We start from the raw sequence: 7,315 nt of genomic DNA on the forward strand, positions 1-7,315 counted from the left end.
GTTTGCGATATCAAACAATACGTATATAAGCGCACCAAACTCTCATCCCCAAAAGACATTGAAAACGTTACAAAGGTGCTTTTAACTCAAAAACGTCAGAAGTATTCCGGAACAACACGTAAACAAAAACAACTCTTAAAACGTCGGTATCTCTGTACTCGACAAATCTCAAAACTCTTAAAAAACTCATTGGGGCATTACTTTCCCCATCATAATCCGTACTCATAAACTCATTAAAACACCATAAAACTTCACAAAACTCAAAACACTGTGTTGCAAATACTTGTCCACTGAGGCGCGCTTAAATCGTTATAAAGGACCTCGCACGTCACCAAATATCACTTCGAAACAAAGATCTGGGTGCTTACATAACATACAATTCGACATCACAAAAAAAAAGGTAAGAAAAAACGATAGGAAAAGCAAGCAATACATTACATTACTGAGCAATAGTGTTGTGATTGTGAAAAGAGTTCAACGTCCTTGAGTTACACAGTGTCCGTTACAGTGTCTAGCGAGCAGTTCTCTAAGAAATACACAGATAGCTAAAGTTCTAATCAAAGTCTATAAGCGTCTCTTCTCTTGTCGCGTTAGTCTTGGTCGTTCTTTATCTTCATCTTGTCCTTAATGTCGCTCAATTCTTAATTATACAGTCCTATCCAGTACTCATCCTTCGTAAGGGGCTCAGAAGTCTTCATCTCTTCAGCGTCGTTCATCGGTGTCGTTCGGGTAAAGCCGTTAGTCGTCAAGCGCATTTCCGAGTCGTCGAGCTGTTAGTTCGGTTCACAAGAAAGACACACCTTCGCCATTTCACTTTTCTTCACAGGATGTCAATGTGCGTAAGAAGCAATGCCCAGGGTTCTCACACCACATATCAGGGGGATTATTCTCTTCTCTCTGGGTTCTCCACACTTGTCAGGGGGGAAACTCGTCTCGTCTCTATATCTCGTCCCCTTGAGGTATGGGATCGGGAATGTCACTTATACTTTACAGTCAAATAAGACACACACAACGAAACACGTTTCAGCTCTCGTCTTAGTCGGTCAATCGAGCACTCCATAAGACACAGCGCCCTGGGGAAAAAATCCCCAAGACTATCGCAAGGCTGACCCAAGACTCTCTTAGACTGCGTCAACACTCGCCCCAAGGCTCTCCAGGACTCACTTTAGACTGCCCAGGACTGCGTCTATCGAGGAGTACTTGCCAAGACCAACTCAAACTCTCTTTATTCACCTTCAAAACTCTAACCAATTACAAAACAGTAAAAAGACTCTAGGGCGCAACCTTCAATCATAAAGCCAATCACACTAAGTACTGAATACGTCATATCTTTTGATTAATCGTTCACTACATTAATAACTATGGATACCAACTGTCAGAATGGCGACGGTTATCTCGTAATTAGTTCCAAATCACTGAGCCAAGTTCCGTCCAAAACTTCAAATAGGCCTAAACGATGACAGACATAACACAGCAATTCAGCTAATAATCAGCTAATTAAGTCGGTCAACAGATACGCGAAAACAAATTTATGACATTGCTTTGGATATTAATGTTGGTAATACATATTTTTATTAATAATATATGTGATTTTATTGTTTCAGATACCCAATTATTTAACAATGGGACAATCTAGAATTATTACGCTTTTCGTGGCGGGTGTATTTATTATATGTGTATTTAATTATATAATTCAAGGAAGGTTTCGTCACACACATCAAACCAATAATCTGCCAAACTGTGTAAACAATATAATGGCAGAAATAAAGACCACTTCACTCATCGAAACAGTTGATTGTACGCAACTCGTGGCTTATGTCAATGACAACATTATCAGCTGTCATAATGCAAACTTGGCTCAATGGAAATGTCTCAATAATTCAGATGTTGGGAGAGAACCATTGCCGAACTTTTTTCTAAGTAAGAAAACCAGTGCCAATGATTATCGTAACGCTACTATTGGTTTTGTACATCATCCAAAAGCTGGAGGTACCTCCGTTGAAGCATTTTTGAGAAATATATTTAGAAAAAGGACACGAAATATTCGAGTTAGTCATTGCAAGGATCTTTTCAAAATTGGACAACACGACCATGCAAAATCAGCACAAGCCATATTCTACTCAAAGCGCACGTTCGGCACTCATCACTACGTATATTCAAAAAACACATTTGCATATATAACCTGGTTTCGTGAGCCAATAAGTCGTATAATTTCAACTTTTCATTATTTGAAACACAACCGATGTGGTGGAAAGCATGTGATATGTTGGCAGTATGTTATTAATACTACTTCATTGACTCAGTATTTTTCAAATATTGAATATTTGCATTTCCCTGATCTGAATAATCTTAATGTAAGACTCTTACAATTTGGTGATTTTCCTGATATTGATGACACATTTGAAGATTGTTGTGGCGCAGTTGGACTGTCTGATGTATTTGACATACCGGCCGTGAAAGAGAAACACTAACTAATTGCCAAAAGAAACTTTGAAAATAAAATGGCATTTGTTGGACTTACTGAAGATTTTAAAACTTCTCAAGATATGTTATCAAGCATATTTGGCAAACCCCCACAAAATAAGGCTGTTTACCGCAATGCTAATCCACATATGCAAAATATAACTGACTATGAACTGAAGGAACTCCTATTGAGGAACTACTGGGACATAAAATTATACGAAGATGCAAAACTCATTTATCATCAGCAAAAGAAACGTTACACAAACATTAATTGAGACGCATAACAAGTCGTTGATTTGTGATATAACTCACTATTGTAGAGTCAGCGTGATTCAACAATTTAAATTAATGAAATTGTTTCAGATTACATCAGTAGCTTTTCTGTGATCAAGCATGTGATTTGTGATTGTGTATGCTCTTTTATTTTGAGCTTTTTTTATGTCGATGCATTTAGTGGATATTTTTATTCAAAGTGTCATAATTTACAAAAAAGAGGTAACATTGTGTGGGGGAGCAGCAACAGCAATATTCAGGCAGAAACGTTATTTTGATTCACTGAACATATTAGTTGTTTCTAGTATTTCTTTCGATTAATCAAATGAAGTTATTGTTTGGGTTATTGTGTTATACATTCATCAGGGGCTAACATCTCGAACACATAATTATTAGGTTTATTTATTGTCTTCTATATTAAGATTATATGCCCGAATATTGTTATATATAGGCTGGTTTATATGACTTGTATTAATAAAGTTGTAATTGATGTAATGCAAAATACGTGTGCAATTACTATCAATACAGTTTACCTATTATTATTTTTTTCTGTTTGCAGTTTATTTTTTGGGTAAGATACTTCTCCTTGTAATGGAAATCAAATCCGTGGTCATTGTGCAGCAGACATGCGATTACATTCGTGTCAGTCAGACAGTGGTTATTTAGTGTCATTGGAGAATATTATGATGGATTAATTATCGTATTATTAAACCAATCATCTGAGGTACCGGGGTCGGGCAATTCGCCACATTCGACTGAACAATGACACACATACAGGTAGAATACGCATTAACTTCTAAGTCTTAATCGCTCGCCAAGAATTTACCAAGACAGAATGCCCCGGGGAAAAAGTCCCCCAAGACTCTATCAAGGCTGACCCAGGACTACGTCTCTCGTGGTGTTCTTGCCAAGACCAACTAAAACTCCTTTATTCACTTTCAAAATCTTAACCAATTACAGGGGAGTATAAAGACAATAAGGCATATCCTTCAATCATACAACCAATTACACCAAGTACTGGACACTTCATAATATCTGATTAATCGCCCCCTATGTCGGGAATAAGTATTAGAACAACATTTCATAGTTTTATACCCGCCATTTGTTCCAACATCTAATCCCGCTAACATACAAATGAAACTGACCATGACAAGTTATGAGCAAGTGTGGATCATCCAGGGGTCATCACTGAAAGTCGCTATAACTTCCAACAGCGGCCTCACATAAAAATATAAATCATGACACTATATTTAAAGAAGTGTTAACTTGAGTGAATATTATTTGTGTAAAATGGAATCAATGAATAATTGATGTGGTATCTTACTGATAATTTGCACAATTGTGACTGACTGCGAGATACACTTACATACTTACATAATGAGCGAAGATAATGACTTACATCAGACAGATTCATCATACGATTTTTTTTTTGCATGCACAAATGCGAGTGGAATATGTGGAGGCCATGCCCCTAGCTCTTAAACTTCCATGTGATAGGTTAAGGTTTTGAGAAGTGAATACAGCGAATCTTGGTCAGTCTTGGCGAGCTCTCCACGTCTTGTACAATAAATGCTATCTGAATGTGGTAAAACCGGGATGTAATGTGTTATGAAACACATATCGATTTATCTGAGGTTGCCAGTTTCTTGAGCGACCTGCAGATCAATGAATGACATGTCGTAACATTTTTACCATAGAAACCACTGATATAACCGTGTTAATATACTAATTGTATAATACTGACTAAGTGTCCCCCTTTTACTTACACACATATCGTTGTCAAACATGTCTAAGTCAATAGACAAATAATTTATTGCAAAATCCAGGTCTTTTTATTCGACATATATAAAGATTTAAGTACTGTATTTTGTAACATAGCAACTGGGTGAGTCTAAATCTAAAGTATTAGTAACATGTTAATCATTTATGTTAATCATGTTAATCATGTGCTGTCAGGACGTGAGCGGTCAGTTTTGGTTGGGAAACTATTTTAGCACGCCAGCAATGAGCGAAACTACTCTGTAGCAACATGCATAGGGAATACGTTTTTGACCCCTACACAAAAAAATGTGTCGACCGCCAGATGCAAGTTATGTAGTATTGAGAGGTATGCCACAAGTACGAAATCACATACAATGCAGACAATTTATATCACGTGGAATGCAGTAAACCAAAGTGATATCACATACAATGCAGTGTGCAAACTGATATCACATGCAATACAGCAAGGCAAATTAATATCACGCTTAAATCAGTGCTGAATGCGGATATCACATGCAATACAGTGCAACAAAGTGAGATCACGTGCAATGTGAAGAAGCAAAGTGATATCAAGTGCAATGCAGTGTGTAAACTGATATCACATGCAATGCAGCAAAGCAAATTGATATCACGCGTAAATCAGTGCAAAGTAGCAAAGTGATATCACAATTAATTTAGCGTAGGAATGTGATGCATTGAAGAAAAGTGATGCCACATGCATCGAACCGAAGCAAAGTATTATATCACATGCACTTCAGTGCAGCAATGTTATATCACATGCAATTCAGTGCAGCAATGTTATATCACATGCAATTCAGTGCTGCGAAAATATATTACTTGCAAATTAGTGTAGGAAAGAAATGTCACATGCAATTTAGTGTAGCAAAGTGATACCACGTGCAATGCAGCGCAGAAATGTTATATCACATGCAATGCTGCGCAGCAAAGTGATATCGCGTGCAATTTAGAGCAGCATACTGATTTCACGTAGAATGCAGTGTTGCATAGTGATCCTGCAAAATGATATCACATGCAAGGCTGCCAAATGATATCACATACAATGCAACAAAGGAAAATTATATCACATGCAATTTAGTGCAGCAAAGAGATGCCACATGCAATTTAGTGCAGCAAAGTGACATCACGTACAATACAGTTGAGCAAAGTGATATCACGTACAATGTAGTGCAGCAAAGTGATATCATATGCAATGCGATGCAGCAAAGTGATATCACATACAATTACGTGCGCAAACTGATATCACAAGCAATTCAGCAAGGCAAATTAATATCACGCGTAAACCAGTGCTGAATGCGGATATCACATACAATACAGTGCAACAAAGTGATATCACGTGCAATGTGAAGAAGCAAAGTGATATCAAGTGCAATGCAGCGTGTAAACCGATATCACATGCAATGCAGCAAAGCAAATTGATATCACGCGTAAATCAGTGCAAAGTAGCAAAGTTATATCACAAGTAATTTAGCGTAGGAAAGTGATGCAGTGAAGAAAAGTGATACCACATGCATCGAACCGAAGCAAAGTATTATATCACATGCACTTCAGTGCAGCAATGTTATATCACATGCAATTCAGTGCAGCAATGTTATATCACATGCAATTCAGTGCAGCAATATTTTATCACATGCAATTCAGTGCTGCGAAAATATATCACTTGCAATTTAGTGTAGGAAAGAAATGTCACATGCAATTTAGTGCAGCAAAGTGATACCACGTGCAATGCAGCGCAGAAATGTTATATCACATGCAATGCAGCGCAGCAAAGGATATCGCGTGCAATTCAGAGCAGCAAACTGATATCACGTAGAATGCAGTGTAGCATAGTGATCCTGCAAAGTGATATCACATGCAAGGCTGCCAAATTATATCACATACAATGCAGCATAGGAAAATTATATCACATGCAATTTAGTGCAGCAAAGAGATGCCACATGCAATTTAGTGCAGCAAAGTGACATCACGGGAAATACAGTTGAGCAAAGTGATATCACGTACAATGTAGTGCAGCAAAGTGATATCATATGCAATGCGATGCAGCAAAGTGATATCACATACAATTACGTGCGCAAACTGATATCACAAGCAATTCAGAAAAGGTATATTACGTGTAATGCAATGGGGAAAAGCGATATCACATGCAATGCAGGAAAATATATCAGGAGCAATGAAGCAAAGTTCTATCACATGCAATTCAGTGCGCAAACTGATACCACATGCATTGTGGCAAAGTGATATAACATGCAATTCAGTGCAGCAAAGTGATATCACAAGAAATGCAGAAAAGGGAAATCACGTGCAAAAACTGTGCACTTAATAGTGAGTGTGTTTTCCAAGTGAAAACGATATCGGCACATACAAGTCGTGGACGCGGTGAGCAAGTTAAAAGCATGAAAAATTCGTCAATCTTTGCTGAAAAATGGAAGTACAACTCGGGTGAACCCGAACTTGTTATTTGTCTTAATTATGATGTTTGCTGCAACCATCTTTAAAATGACAAAGCGCTTCGATGAATGTTTCAAAAAGCGATATTTCCCGGACATTTACACATTTATCATATTTCAAACAGTTATAAACACAACCACATAGCTGCGTCACTAAATGAGCCGTGAGTTCCATGGGCATATTTATTATGGTGAATAAACAATATTTATCATTAAAACAAATTGTGTAAAATACTTTGCGAACGTTGATGTTGGAAGACTTATAAATGTGCGCGCTCGTATAGTTCAAATACATTATAATTGATGTCTCAATTTACCAGAAATTGTCAAAGAAATATATTTTTAACAGTCCT

The sequence above is a fragment of the Saccoglossus kowalevskii genome, chromosome 5 (assembly GCF_978046115.1).
Source record: "Saccoglossus kowalevskii chromosome 5, keSacKowa6.1, whole genome shotgun sequence".
NCBI classification, from domain to species: Eukaryota; Metazoa; Hemichordata; class Enteropneusta; family Harrimaniidae; genus Saccoglossus; species Saccoglossus kowalevskii.